We start from the raw sequence: 17,707 nt of genomic DNA on the forward strand, positions 1-17,707 counted from the left end.
AGCAGAACTTCCTCATGGTGTGTGCTTAAAATGCGGCTGCAAAATAAAATTTTCAGAGCTTGATCAGAAACCTGTCTTGCTCTCGTTCTTCGTGTCTCTTGTCTCCTCCATTCTCTCGCCCCCTATCCTAGGTTTCCGTCGATAACCCCGCAGGCCGGGGCACCAGGCAGCTGGTTTTGTTTCTTTGTCCTTCTCCTATGAGGACTCTGGGGATTTTCAGGGGAGGACAAAAAAACTGGTGCAGAGTGTGGTGAAATTACACCCCTGAAATCTTTTTCTTTTTCTCTTTTCTTTAGATTTTATTTATTTATGAGTAAGATAGGAGGAGAGAGAAAGAAAGTAAAAAGAAACTACAAAGAGACAAGCTATTTGTGAACCTCATAAAATTATCTAAAAGGTATAATATGAGAGACTAATGTGATTATGTCAATTATCAGAGATTGCCTTTTGCTAATGACTGCAAGTCAAAGGTTCTCCTTTCATTGGGTATCTGCATTATATACACTTTATCTCAGAAAGATTTGGACAACAGAAGTTGCTCAGAGTCATAGTCTGTCTTAGGTCCATTATCTATCATTGGATTGAATAGGCTGCACCCTGAACTAGCAGGGAGCTCTCATGATGACTATGTTGATATAAATATACCCATAGTGAAGATTGCAAAAAGTTAGTATGTAGGGGACTCTCAGGAAATGAAATAGCTTTCTTGGCCATAGTCCCCAATAGAACCTGTAACACCTGTAACACTTTATTCTATTTCCTTCTTTTTCTTCTTTTCATAGGAGCACTTATTGGCTTTCACTTCCAGTCATGCCAGTGAATGACCTTCAAACCATGATGTCTCTGACTTACAGTTTTTTCTTTAACAAGTGTGTTACTGCCCCACACCTATGGACATCTAATCTTTGACAAAGGGGCCCAGACTATTACATGGGGAAAGCAGAGTCTCTTCAACAAATGGTGTTAGAAACAATGATTGAAACATGCAGAAGAATGAAACTGAATCACTGTATTTCACTAAATACAAAAGTAAATTCCAAGTGAATCAAGGACTTGGATGTTAGACCAGAAACTATCAAATACTTAGAGGAAAATATTGGCAGAACTTTTTTCTGCATAAATTTTAAAGACATTTTCAATGAAACGAATCCAATTACAAAGAAGACTAAGGCAAGTATAAACCTATGGGACTACATCAAATTAAAAAGCTTCTTTACAGCAAAAGAAGCCACTACCCAAACCAAGAGACCCCTCACAGAATGGAAGAAGGTCTTTTGTTGGTATGCATGAGACTCCTTCTGTTTCATTTGGTTTAAATCCCCCCTGCTTAACACTATTCTATTTACATAGCCACTTCATTCTATTTACATAACCACTGTTAACAAGTACCACCCTCCCTCCAGGGCATTGGTGGTTCAGTGATAGGATTCTCACCTGCTCCGCCCCCTCCTTGTCACACCCTGATCCCCTCCTTGTCACACTCTGATTTTCGCCAGTCACTTTTCTCTCCACCCTCTCTATGTCACATCCTGTTTCCACCCTACTTGGCAAGTATATATAAAGACAGCATTGTGAGTTTTAGAGTACTGTACTATACTTTGAGTTTAACTTAGCTTGTCTTAGATTGTGCTGCGTCCTGCATGAATAAAGAGATACTGCCTACAGCTCAACCATGAATCCCTGGTCATCTGTTACCCGCCCGTGAAGCCAGCCCGGTGAAAACAACATAACCCGTTGAAAACAACAGTCTTTACATGCCATACATCAGATAAGAGTTTAATAACCAACATATATAAAGAGCTTGCCAGACTCAACAACAAGACAACAAATAACCCCATCCAAAAATGGGGGGAGGACTTGGACAGAATATTCACCACAGAGGAGATCCAAAAGGCTGAGAAACACATGAAAAAATGCTCCAAGTCTCTGATTGTCAGAGAAATGCAAATAAAGACAACAATGAGATATCACTTCACTCCTGTGAGAATGTCATACATCAGAAAAGGTAACAGCAACAAATGCTGGAGAGGGTGTGGGGTCAAAGGAACCCTCCTGCACTGCTGGTGGGAATGCCAATTGGTCCAACCTCTGTGGAGAACAGTCTGGAGAACTCTCACAAGGCTAGAAATGGACCTACCCAATGACCCTGCAATTCCTCTCCTGGGCATATATCCTAAGGAACCCAACACATCCATCCAAAAAGATCTGTGTACACATATGTTCTTGGCAGCACAATTTGTAATAGCCAAAACCTGGAATCAACCCAGGTGTCCAACAACAGATGAGTGGCTGAGCAAGTTGTGGTATATATATACACAATGGAATACTATTCAGCTGTCAAAAATGGTGACTTCACCGTTTTCAGCCAATCTTGGATGGACCTTGAAAAAATCATGTTGAGTGAAATAAGTCAGAAACAGAAGGATGAGTATGGGACGATCTCACTCTCAGGCAGAAGTTGAAAAACAAGATCAGAAAAGAAAACACAAGTAGAACCTGAACTGGAATTGGCATATTGCACCAAAGTAAATGACTCTGGGGTGGGTGGGGAGAATACAGGTCCATGAAAGATGATGAATGACATAGTGGGGGTTGTATTGTTAAATGGGAAACTGAGGAATGTTATGCATGTACAAACTATTGTATTTACTGTAAATGTAAAACATTAATTCCCCAATAAAGAAATAAATTATAAAAAAAAAAACAAGTGTGTTACTTCCATGCACCAGGCTCTGCATTTAACAAGATGGCTATTAGTTGGGGTGGAAGGGGGGAGAAAGACAGATAGCATAATGTTTACGGAAAGAGACTCTCATACCTGAGGCTCCAAAGTGCCAGGTTCAATCCCCTGTACCACCAGAAGCCAAAGTTGAGCAGTGTTCAGTAAAACAAATAAATATATAAATAAATACAATTAAGGGAAGAGACCATGATTGTTATTTATGCAAAGAAACTCTAGTGACTTAATCTCCAAATCTCAGGTTTAATCCTTTGCACCAACATCATTAGAGCTGAGCAGTGCTCTTGTTAAATTGTTTCTGACCATACGCATTACAAAGTAAGACAAACTGAGGCCAACTAACTGGAACCCACACAAACTGACATGACTCCAGTATATAAGTGAAGTATAAGGAATTTATTCATAAGTTTGAAAGAGTGAAAATATGGCCAGTCCACATACCTACAAAGAGACATCACCAAAGGACAAAAGACAAACCTCAGCTGAGTGATCCCAGGCCGGTACCAAATCTGGTCCAGTTGCTCTGAGACAACCAGGCTTGAAATTCACCGTCCTTTAAAGGGAAAAGTGAAGGGGGATCTGCATGATTAAGGGGGTCTGCATGTCCTTGCTAATTTATCTTTGGGGTCAAAGTTTCAAGGAGAACATTCCATTCTTATCTTCCAGGGAGGAAGCCAGCAGTGTTTGCAAAAGCCAAATGGACAAGTTAGCATAGAGGTGAGAGACCAGGGTCACAGAGTGTGCAGTTTCAAGGCAAACATTCGTATCCACCAGGTGCGGAGCAGAAGCAATTAGTGCATTAGTGTGGTTTCATCTTATCTGGTTTCTAAGACATCTTCTCTACTTCAATGAACTAGTCCAAATTTGGGGAATTCCATTTTCTCACACTCTGGTAAGAAAAAGAAAAAGCGGGGCTGTGTGGTGGTGCACCTAGCTGAGCACACATGTCACAGCTCAAGGATCCAGGTTCAAGCTCCAGGGCCTCACCTGCAGGGAGAAAGCTTTGCAAGTGGAGAAGCAGGACTGCAGGTGCCTGTCTCCCTCCCTGCATCTTGATTTCTGGCTGTCTCTGTTCAATAAATAAATGATGATAATTCAAGTCTCGTGCCTGTAACATGTGCTCTCAACCAGGTGCGCCATCACAGAGTCCCCACTCTCAATTTCTCTTTCTTGACCGAAAATAAATACAAATCAAATCAATAAAAAAGCAAACAACTTAGATTGTTCTCACTAATGTAAAAGGCAGTAGCCTTGAAATTCCCTTTTTATGCAGTTGTTTGTTAAGTGCTTTTAGTATGAGTTGCTTGTAATATGAGGTGGAAAATTCCTTGCCCTTTTCCCTTTGAAGAACGGGACTAATCAGTGAAGGCTATCAGGTGTTTTGCAGAAGTTCTGTGTGAGGGCTAGCCTTATCAGGACCTCTGCACAGCCCCAGCAGTATACTGGTCGCCAGATGGCCTGGTATGACGGTAGGGGAATGTGAGGACCTAATACCTGGTCAAGTCTTATTGGTTGTCTGGTTTTGCAAGGTTTGAAATTAGCCCGCGCTTTGCTTTGTATGGACCCTGCTTTTTGCTAAGTTTGAAATGATTGGATTTTGTGTTTGCTATATCCTGTTCTTGGATGTAGGTTGATAAGGTGATGTGCTCCCCCTCCCTGAGTGTAGTCTGAATTCCTATAAATTGTGTGGTTTGAGCCCTGTGTGGGTCGAGCTTGGTAGACTAACAGCATTCACCATCTCTGCCCGGATTGCAATTCGTCAATAAACATCTTTGCTTCCTTGCAGTGGATGGTGGTTTGATTTATGCTTGCTGACAACTAAGTCACCATCAGGGCCAGAGCAGCTCATTCATTATATAGAGCTTCCGGCTCCTTAAAAACCACAAGAAGCCAACCCTGAACCACCAGGCAAGAGAGGCAGCACTGGGCTCCAGGGCAGAGACATCTGTGTTTCTGGGAGCATCAGTTTAGGCCAGCCGCGCGGGCTGCTGGGACTTGTAGTTCGTACGGCTCTTCTCCCGGCTGACGGCGAGGAGGCAGACTACAACTCCCGTCAGGCCAAGCGGCACCAGCGGGGTCCTGCACACGCTGCTGGGCGGCAGTTTCAGTTGCTGTAACTGCCAATCTGCTGTGCCCAGTCGGTTGCACGGCGGCGTCAGGTCAGTCGCAGCTGGTGGGTGTCGGGTGACGGCGGGAGCCGGGCGAGGCCTCGGCGTGACCGGCCTTAAAAACCTGAGGCTCTGCGTGTGTCGGGGAGGTGCGCCAGCCTCGCCTCTGGCCATTCTGCGCTGCCTCCCTGCTGGTCTGGGTCCCGCTTCTTTGGGGCCCGGGGAGGTGCGGGGCCTGTGAGGACGTGGCGTGAGCCGCTGTGGCGGGCTCAGGGTGTCCCAGGCAGGCTCTGGCCGAGGTCCGGCATGCGACCGGGGGCGCGCAGACCCGCTCTCGGGCCTTGGCCGCCAGCGGACTGGCGCATCTGCGCAGGCGCAGGGCTGCGGTTCCCGAGTGCGCGCGGCGCCTGCGCGGTTGTGCGGCTGCAGGTGGCCGCCAGCTGCATGTCTGCGGCGGGGCTGGACTGTCCTGCTGGAGCTGGTCCCGCTGCAGGATCCTGTGCAGCGACTCTGCGGCCGCCTCACGTGCTGCAGTGGGCCGGTCTCGGCATTGGAGATGCTCGGTCGCTATTATTATTTCAATACTTTATTCTCTATTTTTTTTCTTTTAACTGAGAACTGAGCACTGCACAGCTCTGGTTTATGGTGATGCAGGGGAATGAACCTGGGATTTTGGAGCCTCAGGCATGGGAGTCTGTTTGCATAACGATTATGTTATCCACCCCTGCCCTATTTATTCCCTTTTGCTTCCCTTGTTTTATTGTTGTAGATGCTGTTTTTTTTTTTGATCAGTGCCTTAGATTTACATCAGTAGAATGGACTTCTGGAGGCTTCCTATCAGACCAAGTCATCCTCCACCTCCTGCAGGTCCATAAAGATGGATAAAGGATATGATTTAGTAAGTTCCAGCTCTACATATTGTAAGATGGAAAATTCCTTACCCTTTCCCCTTGAAAAACAGGACCTAATCAGTTAAGCCACAAGTTGTTTTTCACTAGTTGTTTACCAAAACCCCGCATACAGGCAAGGCTTATCAGGACCTTTGCACAAGGAAACTCTTTACCAGAAGGTAGCAGCTGATGGCGGGAGGATGTGATGACCCTACTCTGGCTAGGTTTTATTGGTTGTGTGGTTTTGCAATGTTTAAAATAAGCTCGCGCTTTGCCTTGAGTGGACCCCGCGCTTTGCTATGTTTGAAATGATTGGATTCCGTGCTTTTTATGGCATGTTATTGGTTGTAGAGTGATAAGATTGCACACCCCCCCTCCCTGAGTGTATTCTGAATTCCTATAAATTGGGTGGTTTGAGCATTGTTCAGGGCCGAGCCTGGTGGACTGCTGTCAGTCACCTCTCGACCGGGATTCAAATTCGTGAATAAACATGTTTTGCTTCCTTGCAGTGGATGGTGGTTTGATTTAGCTTGCTAACACATATAAGGGGTTAGGGGGAGTAGATGAATTATGATGCCAGAAAGAGTCTGTATGAAGATGCCCAAGGTTGAAGTAAGCTGTAATGAGTTAGGGTGGAAAGGGTGACTTTATTGCACTGTACTAATGCCAGGTTGTGGTGATGCCACTGTAAAAAAAAAAAAGCTCTTCTTGTTTCAAAGAAGACACTGAGGTCACTGATAATGTGGTCCTACTACCCTATCCTACCCTACCCTACAAGGAGTACACCTTAGGCACTCCGTGATTTCCAGATGGATGCCCCAGACCAGGATCTCTTAATTTTTGTTAGGATGGTAAAATGTCCAATGGCATCTGATTCATGCTTTGCACCCACAGGCCAACTCCATGCAAGGGGTGACCAGGGAAGAGCAGTGGTCACCAGCCTTCTTTTTTTTACCTCCAGGGTTATTGCTGGGGCTTGGTGTCTGCACCAGGAATCCACTGCTCCTGGAGACCATTTTCCCCTTTTGTTGCCCTTGTTGTTTTATCATTGTTGTGGTTATTATTGTTGTTGTTCTTGCTGTCATTGGATAGGACAGAGAGAAATGGAGAGAGGAGGGGAAGACAGAGGGGGAGAGAGAGACACCTGCAGACCTGCTTCACCACCTGTGAAGCGACTCCCCTGCAGGTGGGATAGATGCTGTTTTTGTTATTGATGTTGTTGGATAGGACAGAGAAAATGGAGAGAGGAGGGGAAGACAGAGAGGGGGAGAAAAAGACAGACACCTGCAGACCTGCTTCGCCCCCTTGAAGTGACTCCCCTGCAGGTGGGGAGCGGGGGGCTCAAACTGGGATCCTTAGGCTGGTTCCTGAGCTTCGAGCCACTTGCAGTTAACTCACTGCGCTACCGCTTGACTTCCATTTACTAGATTTTTGTGTATGTTTTTTGTTGAAGAAAAATTAAAAGGTTGAAAGAGATGTCAGTCGAATTTGTGGGCTTTGTCATGGTCCTAATAGACAGGATAGCTCGCTAAATGTTTCCATAACCTCTTCTGTTTCCATTGCAAAGCTAGGGTATTGTACCTTTTATTCACCACAGTTTCTTCCATCTAGGGCCCATACTGTCCAGTGAAGAGGCTGTGCTGCTAGATTTAAACAGAGTCTCAAGCTATTGCTGTGATTGACCTTCCCTTTTCTGACCTGAAAGACATACAGGGAACGAGGAAGAGATGGCGTTTCTTGGGTAAGTGACTTGCCCACATCAAAGTCTGTTTCTTTTTCCTCTTGAATAAGTTGAATTTTAATTGATACATGTGTCATTTATTGTTTCTTTTTTTCCCCCATCATATTTCTTTTTCTGCCATGGCACTGCTCTTTTCTGGCTTATGGTGGGTCAGGGAATAAAACTGGAACCTGAGAGATCAGGCAGAAACTTTACATTATCTCCCCTGCCCTACTATTTATTTTTACATTTTTTATTATGTAAATTTTATTTATAAAATTTCAATGCTGTGGTCTGGGAGATAGCACAGTGGTTAAGGAACTAGACACTCAAGCATGAGGTCCGGAGTTCAGTCACTGGCAGCACACGTACCAGAGTGATGTCTAGCTTTTTCTCTCTCCTATGTTTCTCATGAATAATTAAATAAAATCTTTAAAAAAAAGGAAATGCTGACCAGAACATAGGATAAGAGGATTACAATTCCATATAGTTCCCACCACCAGAATGCCATATCCTATCCCCTCTCCTGATAACTTTCCTATTCTTTATCCCTCTGGTGGTATGGACCCAGGACCATTATGGGGTCCAAAAGGTGAAAGTCTGGCTTCTGTAATGGCTTCCCCACTGCACATGAGCATTAACATTTCAATCCATACTCCCAGCCTGTCTGCCTCTTTTTTATAGTGGGGCAGAGCTCTGGGGAAGCAGGACTCTCTTATTTTATTTTATTTTTAATTATTTCAATGAGAGAGACCAGTATAGTGCTCAACTCTGGCTTATCTTGATGCTTGGGGTTGAGAGCCTGAAGTATGAAAGTATCTTGCATAACCACTATGCTATCTCCCCAGCCACTTACTCTTAAATCTCTAACTTTCCATTTATTATTATCACGGAGACCCAGTGTCACCATTGTTGAATGTCATTATATATATAGATACAGATATAAATAGATACAAGAAAAGGGGCGGGGTGAAGACTTCTCTACAGCTGTTGGAGAGATGGGTCTTGAACACATCTAGTTCTTACAGGTGATCATTTGTAGTCTCCACTTGGTATGCCACCATAAAGACTGTGAAATAATTGTTGAATACCAAGACATAACTCGTAAAGTGCAAATTTGTCACACCCAGATAATGAGTTTCAAGCCCTTACAACACAGATAGACATGAAAAGGGAACCTTCATGGGTGTTACGCTGGTGTCTTTCCTTTTTTGTCTAATCTTCTATCTAGAGAAAATAAATAAATAAAATTGTTCCACTAGGAATATTGGGATCATGCACAAAAAGCTGCAATAGAATAAATACTTCCTAAGGTTGAAAGTCTCCCCTTTTCTCTCTTTTAATTTAATTTTTTATTTTATTTATAAAAAGGAAACCCTGACAAAACCATAGATTAAAAGGGGTACAACTCCACACAGTTCCCACTCAAGATCATTGTGAGATGCAGAAGTCTGCCGTCTGGATTACTTCCCCACTGTATATAGGCATTGACAGGTTGAGCCATACTCCCAGCCTGCCTCTCTCTTTCCCTAGTGGGTTGGGGTTCTGTGGAATCCATGCTGCAGGACACATTGGTGAACTTGTTTATTTTCGTTATATTATTTCATAGGGTTTGTGGCTATACTAGTTTTTTTTTTTTTCCTCTGAGCCTGAAATCTGATATGCAGGAAGATCCAAGTTATTGTTTGGGGAGATGATGTCACGGCTGGAAAAAAAGGATCATAAAGCTGGATCAGGTGGGAGCCGGGTGGTAGCGCGGCGGGTTAAGTGCAGGTGGCATAAAGCACAAGGACCGGGGTGAGGATCCCGGTTCGAGCCCCCGGCTCCCCACCTGCAGGGGAGTCACTTCACGGGCGGTGAAGCAGGTCTGCAGGTGTCTGTCTTTCTCTCCCCCTCTCTCCATTTCTCTCTGTCCTATCCAACAATGACATCAGTAACAACAACAATAATAACTATAACAACAATAAAAAGACAACAAGGGCAACAAAAGGGAAAATAAATAAAATTACAAAAAAAAAAAAAAAGCTGGATCAGGACAGAGAGTAGCTCCAAAGAATGAAAAAGGTGTCCGGGAGTTGGGCGGTAGCGAAGCAGGTTAAGTGCAGGTGATTCAAAGCGCAAGGATCAGCATAAGTTTCCCGGTTTGAGCCCCTGGATACCCACCTGCAGGGGAGTCGCTTCACAAGCGGTAAAGCAGGTCTGCAGGTGTCTATCTTTCTCTCCCCCTTTGTCTTCCCTATCTCTCTCCATTTCTCTCTGTCCTATCCAACAACCATGACATCAATCATAACTACAACAATAAAACAACATGGCCAACAAAAGGGAATAAATAATAAATATTAAAAAAAAAAGAAAGAAAAAGGTGTCTAAGTATTGTTGACTATAAACCCCATCGATTTGATGTGATGTAGGGCCTGCAGTCAGCTTAGGAGCCTATGTGACCTCTGCATGCCTGTAGATCTGAGCTCACATTCTGTGGTCATGAGTAGGAAGGTTCCAAGCTAGCCTAATATCAGGACCCATGTTCCTCAGGTGGTAGATAGAGCATGTTGTACAGCCTCCCTTCAGAGGATGAAACATTCTCTACCATTGTTGATCCAAGTTGAGGGCAAGGTCTTATGGGGGCCCACAAAGGGGTCTATTTTGTTGTTCCTGACAGAGATGACTGGTATCAGAAGTTCTCACCATAGCAATCAGGCAAGAGAAAGGAATCAAAGGAATACAGATTGGAAGGGAAGAAGTCAAGCTCTCACTATTTGCAGTTGATAGTATAGTGTACATAGAAAAACATAAAAAGGAGTCTGGTGGTGGCGCACCTGGTTGAGTGCACATGTTACAGTGTGCAAGGATCCAGGTTCGAGCCCCCGGTCCCCATCTGCAAGGGGAGAGCTTCACAAGTGGCCTAGCAGAGCTGCAGGTGTCTTTCTGTCTCTCTCCCTATCAACCCCTTCCTTCTCAATTTCTGTCTCCAATAAACAAATAAAATCAATAAAAATAATTTTAGAAGTGTCTGGGAGGTGACACAGTGGCTAAGGCACTAGACTCTGAAGCATGAGGTCCTCAGTTTGAACCCCAGTAGCACATGTACCAGAGTGATGGCTTGTTGCTATGCTTTTAAATTCTGCTTCTAAGACCCCTTCTGTTACATTGCTTGAGGCTGTAGTCTATTTACATAACCATTGTTCTCATTGGTTTAATTCTCATTGGTTCTCCTACTATTCTCCTTCTCCCCACCCCCTATCCTATGCACTTCCTGTTCCTGAAACTTCTACCTCAGGAGATAGGACAGAATTGTGATGAGAGATTAGGCTGTTGAACTGCATTCCCGCTCGTGAATAAATATTGAACTACATTCCTAGCTCAGCCATGTGTCCCTGGTCGTCTGTCTCCCGCCTGGGAAGCTAGCCTGGCAATGGATGGTTCTTTCATGAATTCATAAATCAACTCTTTAAAAAACAAAAATACGGAAAGCTATCATGGGAGGGGGTAGGTTATGGAGATTGGGTGGTGGGAATTGTGTGGAGTTGTACGCCTCCTACCTTATGTTTTTGTTCATTTATCCTTTCTTAAATAAAAAATTTTAAAAAACAAAACAAAACAAAAATACTCTAAGTAATACTGGAGAAGGTTACTGGAAGTTATTAGGCAATATAGCAAGGAGTCATGCTACAAAATCAAGTGTACAAAAATCAGTGACATTTCTTTATGCAAACACTAAATCCAAAGAAGAGGATATCCAGAATTTACTCCCATACTCTGTTGCAGCAATTAAATAAAATACCTAGGAATAAACCTGAGCAAACATGAAAGACATGTACACTAAACTGAGTCAGTATTCAAAGAAAAAGAAAATGATAGGGGCTGGGAGGTGGCACACTTGGTTGTTCGCACGTTACAGTGTGCAAGGACCCAGGTTTGAGTCCCCTGTCCCCACCTGCAGGGGGAAAGCTTCACAAGTGGTGAAGCAGAGCTACAGGTGCCTCTCTGTCTCTCTTCTTCTCTAGTCCCAGTTGCCTTTCAATTTCTGGCTGTCTCCATCTAATGAATAAATAAATAAAAATTTAAAAGTAAAAACAGTAGAGGGCCAGGCAGTGGCACACCTGGTTAAGAGTATACACTATAGTGCACAGGGATGTGGGTTCAAGCCCCTGGTCCCCACCTGCAGGGGGAAAGCTTCACGAATGGTGAAGCAGGGCTGCAGGTGTCTCTCTGTCTCTCTACATTTCTATCTTCCCCTCAATTTCTGTCTTTAATAATAAAAATAGTTTTAAAAAAAGTTTTAAAAAACTTAGAAAAGATCTCCATTCTTTAAAAAAAAAGTAGAAAATGATAATAACAAATCAGTGGGAGTACATCAAATTGAAAAACTACACAGCCAAAGAAACTATCACACAAACAAAGGGACCCCTCAGAGAATGGGAGAAGATCTTCAGATGCCATATATCAGACAAGAAATGAATAACCACATATACAAAGAGCTCAGCAAACTTAGCAACAAAAAACCAAATGTCCCTAACCAAAAATGGGCAGAGGTTATGAACAGAATATTCACAACAGAAGAAATCCAAAAGGGTGACAAACACATGAAAAATTGCTCCAGGCCACTGATTGTCAAATAAATGCAAATAAAGACAACTTTGAGCTAGCACCTCACCCCTGTGAGAATGGGAAACATCAAAAAGGACAGCAGCAACAAATGCTGGAGAGGCTGTGGGGACAGAGGAACCCTTCAGCACTGCTGGTGGGAATGTAAATTGGTCCAATCTCTGTGGAGATCTGTCTGGAGAACTCTCACAAAACTAAACATGGACTTTCCATATGACCTAGTAATTCCTCTCCTGGGAATATACCCCAAGGACACCATAACACCCAGCCGAAAAGATAGGTATACACCTATGTTCATAGCAGTACAATTTGTATTAGTTAAAACCTGGAAGCAACCTAGGTGCTCAACAACAGATGAGTGGCTGAGAAAGCTGTGGTATATATACACAATGGAATACTACGCAGCTATTAAGAACAGTGAACACACCTTCTCTGACTCATCTTGGATGGAGCTGGAAGGAATTTTCTCTTTTTTAAAGTAGATTTTTAAAATATTTGTGTATTTATTTAATAAAGGATTGAGAAATGGATGGGCAGCGGAGATAGCAAGGGAGACACAGAGAGAAACCTGTAGCCCTGCTTCACATTTAATGAAGCTTTCCTCCTGTATATGGGGACAGGAGGCTTGAACTGGGTATTTGCACATTTTAAAATGAACACTTAACCAAGTGTCTCACCACTTGACCCCCTAGCCTTCTTTTTCTCTCTACCCAGCATTGTATAGGGGATGAACTATTCTTATGTTGCTTAGTGACATAGAACTGTTGAAAATGTTTTAATTTTTGCAGATAAAAGTAATGGCATTAATCCGGTATTCCCACTGAGAAAGATGTCTTTCCTGGGATATCAGAGACCTAACACAATTCTGCTTAGTTTCTATGTATGCTTTTCTTAATCTTTGTGTAAGATATTATAAAATTCAGGAAATCTACAGAAGGGTATTAAACCAGAACTACTCTTTTAAGAAAATGAAACTTTATTGTTCTAATATGCAGGTATCTGACACTCAGGGACTGTGAGCGATTTTTAATTGCCCTGTGACTAAACATCTTCTTTGTTGAAGAGATTATAAATGTCTTTCTACACATTTACTATGGTTGTTCATGTTACTCTACTGAGTTGTGTGAGTTACATATATTGCTGATTAGCACTTTAATGTATAATGTGTAAATATGCTTTCTTATTTTACTGCATTTCTTTGTCTTGGTGATAGGTTTATTATAAAATTCAGTAAATCTACAAAAGGGTATTAACCCAGAATTACTCTTTTAAAAAAATGAAACTTTATTGTTCTAATATGCAGGTATCTGACACTCAGGGACTGTGAGTGATTTTTAATTGCCCTGTGACTAAACATCATCTTGGTTAAAGAGATTATAAATGTGTTTCCGTACATTTACTGTGGTTGTTCATGTTACTCTACTGAGTTGTGTTACTCTACTGAATTGTGTGAGTACATATATTGCTGATTAGCACTTTGATGTATAGCATGTAAGTATGCTTTCTTATTTTATTTTACTGCATTTCTTTGTCTTGGTGATAGGTTTTGTCATTATACCAAATATTTTCAATTTGATGTAGTCTCAGAGGTACATTTTTCCATTAATTTTTTTATCATTGATGTTGAGCTCAGGTCTCTGAAGACATTTCCAAATCAGAATTTATGTACTGTGCTGAGGATGACTTCTATAGGTTTTTGGTTACTGTTGTAACATCCATGTGCATCTTAAGGAACAAAATACCCTTTCACTGCTACAGACTTTCTACAGTGGTTCCTTCCTCCTCATAGCATCTCTTTCTATTTGTAAATTATATTTTACTTCCTATGATAGACAGAAATTGAGGAGGATGTATATTACTGGATTACTGTTCTTTTTGGCCTCCCTTTTTTTTTGTCACCCGGTTTATTTCTTTTTTTCCCCCCTTTTCTTGCCCTTGTTGTTGAAGCCTTGTGGTTATTATTGTTATTGTTGATGTCGCTCGTTGTTGGATAGGACAGAGAGAAATGGAGAGAGGAGACGAAGACAGAGAGGGACAGAGAAACTTAGACTCCTGCAGACCTGCTCCGCCGATTGTGTGACTCCCCTGCAGCTGGGAAGCTGGGGGTTCGAACCGGGATCCCTACTCTGGTTGTTGTACTTTGCGCCGCATGCACTTAACCCGCTGCACTATGGCCCAACCCTAAACCAGGGTTATTTCCTGAGCTCATTCTGAGAACTTTGACTCCACTCCTGCAGAACGCCATTTTTTTCTTTCCATTTTATTTGATAGGAGACACCTGCAGGCCTGTTTGCTGCTCATGAAGTGTCCCCCACTCAGGAGGGAAGCAAGTGTCAAACCTAGGTCTTGTGTCATGGTTATATGTACCCTTAACTAGGTGCACCCTGCCCTGCACCTGTTAATAATAAAGAGCTATGTGTGGCTTGAGATGTTTCATTTCCTTTTTTTTTTTTTTTTTTTTTTTTAGAATTTTACTTATTTATGAGAAAGATAGGAGGAGAGAGAAAGAACCAGACATCACTCTGGCACATTTGCTGCTGGGGATCAAACTTAGCAGCACATGCTTGAGAGTCCAAAGCTTTACCACTGCGTCACCTCCGGACCTTTTCATGTTTCATTTCTAACAAAATTATCATAATCATCACGTGTTCTTTTTTATCCCATCTTTTATTTATTTTATTATTTATTTATTTATTTTATTTAAGAAAGGATAAATTAAAACCATAGGGAAGAAGGGGTACAGCTCCACACAATTCCCACCACCCAATCTCCATATCCCACCCCCTCCCCCGATAGCTTTCCCATTCTCTATCCCTCTGGGAGCATGGACCCAAGGTCATTGTGGGTTGCAGAAGGTGGAAGGTCTGGCTTCTGTAATTGCTTCCCCGCTTAACATGGGCGTTGACTGGTAGGTCCATACTTCCAATCTGCCTCTCCCTTTCCCTATTAGGGTGGGTCTTTGGGGAAGCAGAGCTCCAGGACACATTGTTGGGGTCTTCAGTCCAGGGAAGCCTGGCCAGCATCCTGATGACATGTGGAACCTGGAGGCTGAAAAGAGAGTTAACATACAAAACCAAACAAATTGTTGAGCAATCATGGACCCAAAGGTTGGAATAGTGGAGAGGAAGTGTTAGGGGGGTACTCACTGCAAACTCTAGTGTACTTCTGCTTTCTGGTATATATTTTTGGTAGTTTATGGATACATGTGAACATATGCTGTCTCTCACAAAACTGGTGTATATCTAGGTTTTGGGACTTTGTTAGAAAGTGAACCACCTGGGATAGGATTAGAGTATGAAAGGAAAGGTCTCACAAGAGTAATGAAGCTGAAGGGTTGTCATTCCACACGTGAAGTCTCTGGACACAGTCTGAGCTGAAGCATGTTGAACTGGCAATCGTTGTATTGATTAGGTTGCGATCGGCAGATGCTATATTATTTGATATGGATTGGGAGAGGCATACGCGAAAGTGGGCCCTATCCATGGGTTTCGGGACTGGGGGAAGTAGAGGCTCTATAGTGGAGATGTGAGGTTCCTGCTGTCTTAGAGTTCAAAAAGAAAATCAATAGTTAATGTTATCATCACATTATTTGGTAATTGGGTTAACTTTGAAAAGTCCTTTTGTTAGGGTTTGCTGTACAGTACCCAGTATCTTGTATATAGCTGTGCTATTGGTTGCTTCTGATCTACTTGGTCTAGGCTTTTGAGAGAGTCTGCATATCAAATACACAGCCTATATATTAAAAAGACTCAGTCTGTGTTTTAAAAAACTTTGAGACATACAGTTAATTTCCCCCTCTCATATTAATTAACTAGTGATGTATATGACTACATTTTACTAGGAGTGTACATAAACACCATTCCCACCACCAAAAGACTGTGACCCATCCCTCCCACCCACTCCCACCCCCCACTGGCCCAGGAAGCTGCATGTCTACCCCTCACCACAGGGTTTTTACTTTGGTGCCCTGCTTACAATGTGGTCAGGTCCTGTTTTTAGTTTCTCTTTCAGATCTTCTTCCTCAACTTCTGTTGATGAGTGGGATCATCCCATACTCATCTTTATCTTTCTGACTTAGCTCACTTAACATAATTCCTTCTAGCTCTGTCCAAGATGGGTCAGAGAAGGTGGGTTCATTGTTCTTGATAGCTGCATCTTATTTATATTTTTGAGCTGCATCTTATTTATATTTTTGAGTTTTATATAGGTGAAGAGAATTTAATAAGGAGAGTGAAGTAGAGATATATCTATCTCTGTGTGTAATGTGAAATTGTTATTCATATATAATAAATCAAATTAATGTTTATTTTCTTTTTATGTGAAGAACTGAAGACAGAAGAAGACACGACAACTTTGAGCTCTAAGTCCCCAGGGGCTAGAGGTTCAATTCCAGTTACCTTCTACTTCACTCTCCCTATCAAATTCTCTTTACCTATATAAGCTCTACAATATAAATAATGAAGGAAATGTCCAAAACTGCTCCACCACTTTCTGTGCCACCCCCTCCCCCCGTGCATGTGAGAACTAGGATATATAGAATCTTGGTCCTTTTATATGGCAACATGAGCATTCTATCAGTTGCACTTCCACACAACCTTAAGGTTTTATCATTTACTAATTACAAAAGTATAGGGGGGAAGAGTGAGAATAGGGATATCACTCTTTCATGTGAGATGCCAGGGATTGAACTCAGGGCCTTGGGAGAGGCCATTGTTATAATCAATATATCAACTCCTAGACCATGATTATGAGGTATTTGATTCTCAAGTCACCAAAGACATGTTTGCAGATCATACAATCCTTCACAGGCTTCCTTAAGTAGAGACTGAATGGCTAATCTGCTGTCACTTGCATTTTCTCCCATGAACACATTGCACATATTTTAGGGCTCAGTGAACTATGAAGATGTAACTGTGATATTCACTCAAGAGGAGTAGACACTATTGAATCCTTCAGAGAAGAAACTCTACAGAGATGTGATGTGTGAAAACTTGAGGAACTTTCTTTCACTAGGTAACTCTAATATAGCCTTAATTTCTCAGCTAGAAGACAAATCGCTTTTTGTTCACCATTGTATAAATGTAGACATTAAGTGAGCAGTGTTTGATTGTGACTCATGATGGACCACAAATTCAATCTTGAGGTCCGGGATGTGGCGCAGTGGATAAAGCATTGGATTCTTGACCAGGAGGTCCTGAGTTAGGTCTTTGGCAGCACATGTACTAGATTGATGTCTGGTTTTTTCTCTCTCTGCCCATCTTTCTCAAGAATAAAGAAATTAATTTTTTTATTCTCTTTTGTTGCCCTTGTTTTATTGTTGTTAGTGTTGTTGTTGTTGAATAGGGCAGAAAGGAATGGAGAGAGGAGGGGAAGACAGAGTGGGAGAGAAAGATAGACACCTGCAGACCTGCTTCACTACTTGTGAAGCCACTCCACTGCAGGTGGGGAGCCAGGGGCTCGATCTGGGATCCTTATGCCGGTCCTTGCACTTTGCACCACATTCTCTTAACCTGCTGTGCTACTACCCGACTCCCCAAGAAAAAAATTCTTAAAAAAAAAAATTTCAGGGTGGGGGTAAATAGCACAATGGTCATACAAGCAGACTCTCATTCCTAAGGATCTATCTAAAGTCCCAGGTTCAGTC

The 17,707-nt window shown here is 42.5% G+C and overlaps 1 long non-coding RNA gene across 1 annotated transcript in view; it reads left to right on the plus strand.

Annotated features, from left to right (window-relative positions):
- The window catches only part of LOC132542440 (uncharacterized), a 220,512-nt gene that overhangs the window by 201,766 nt on the left and 1,039 nt on the right, over positions 1–17,707 (plus strand). Inside the window, exon 3 of the long non-coding RNA XR_009553451.1 lies at positions 16,950–17,076. This is a non-coding gene — a long non-coding RNA (uncharacterized LOC132542440). The remainder of the gene's footprint in view (positions 1–16,949; positions 17,077–17,707) is intronic.

The sequence above is a fragment of the Erinaceus europaeus genome, chromosome 13 (assembly GCF_950295315.1).
Source record: "Erinaceus europaeus chromosome 13, mEriEur2.1, whole genome shotgun sequence".
NCBI lineage: Eukaryota > Metazoa > Chordata > Mammalia > Eulipotyphla > Erinaceidae > Erinaceus > Erinaceus europaeus.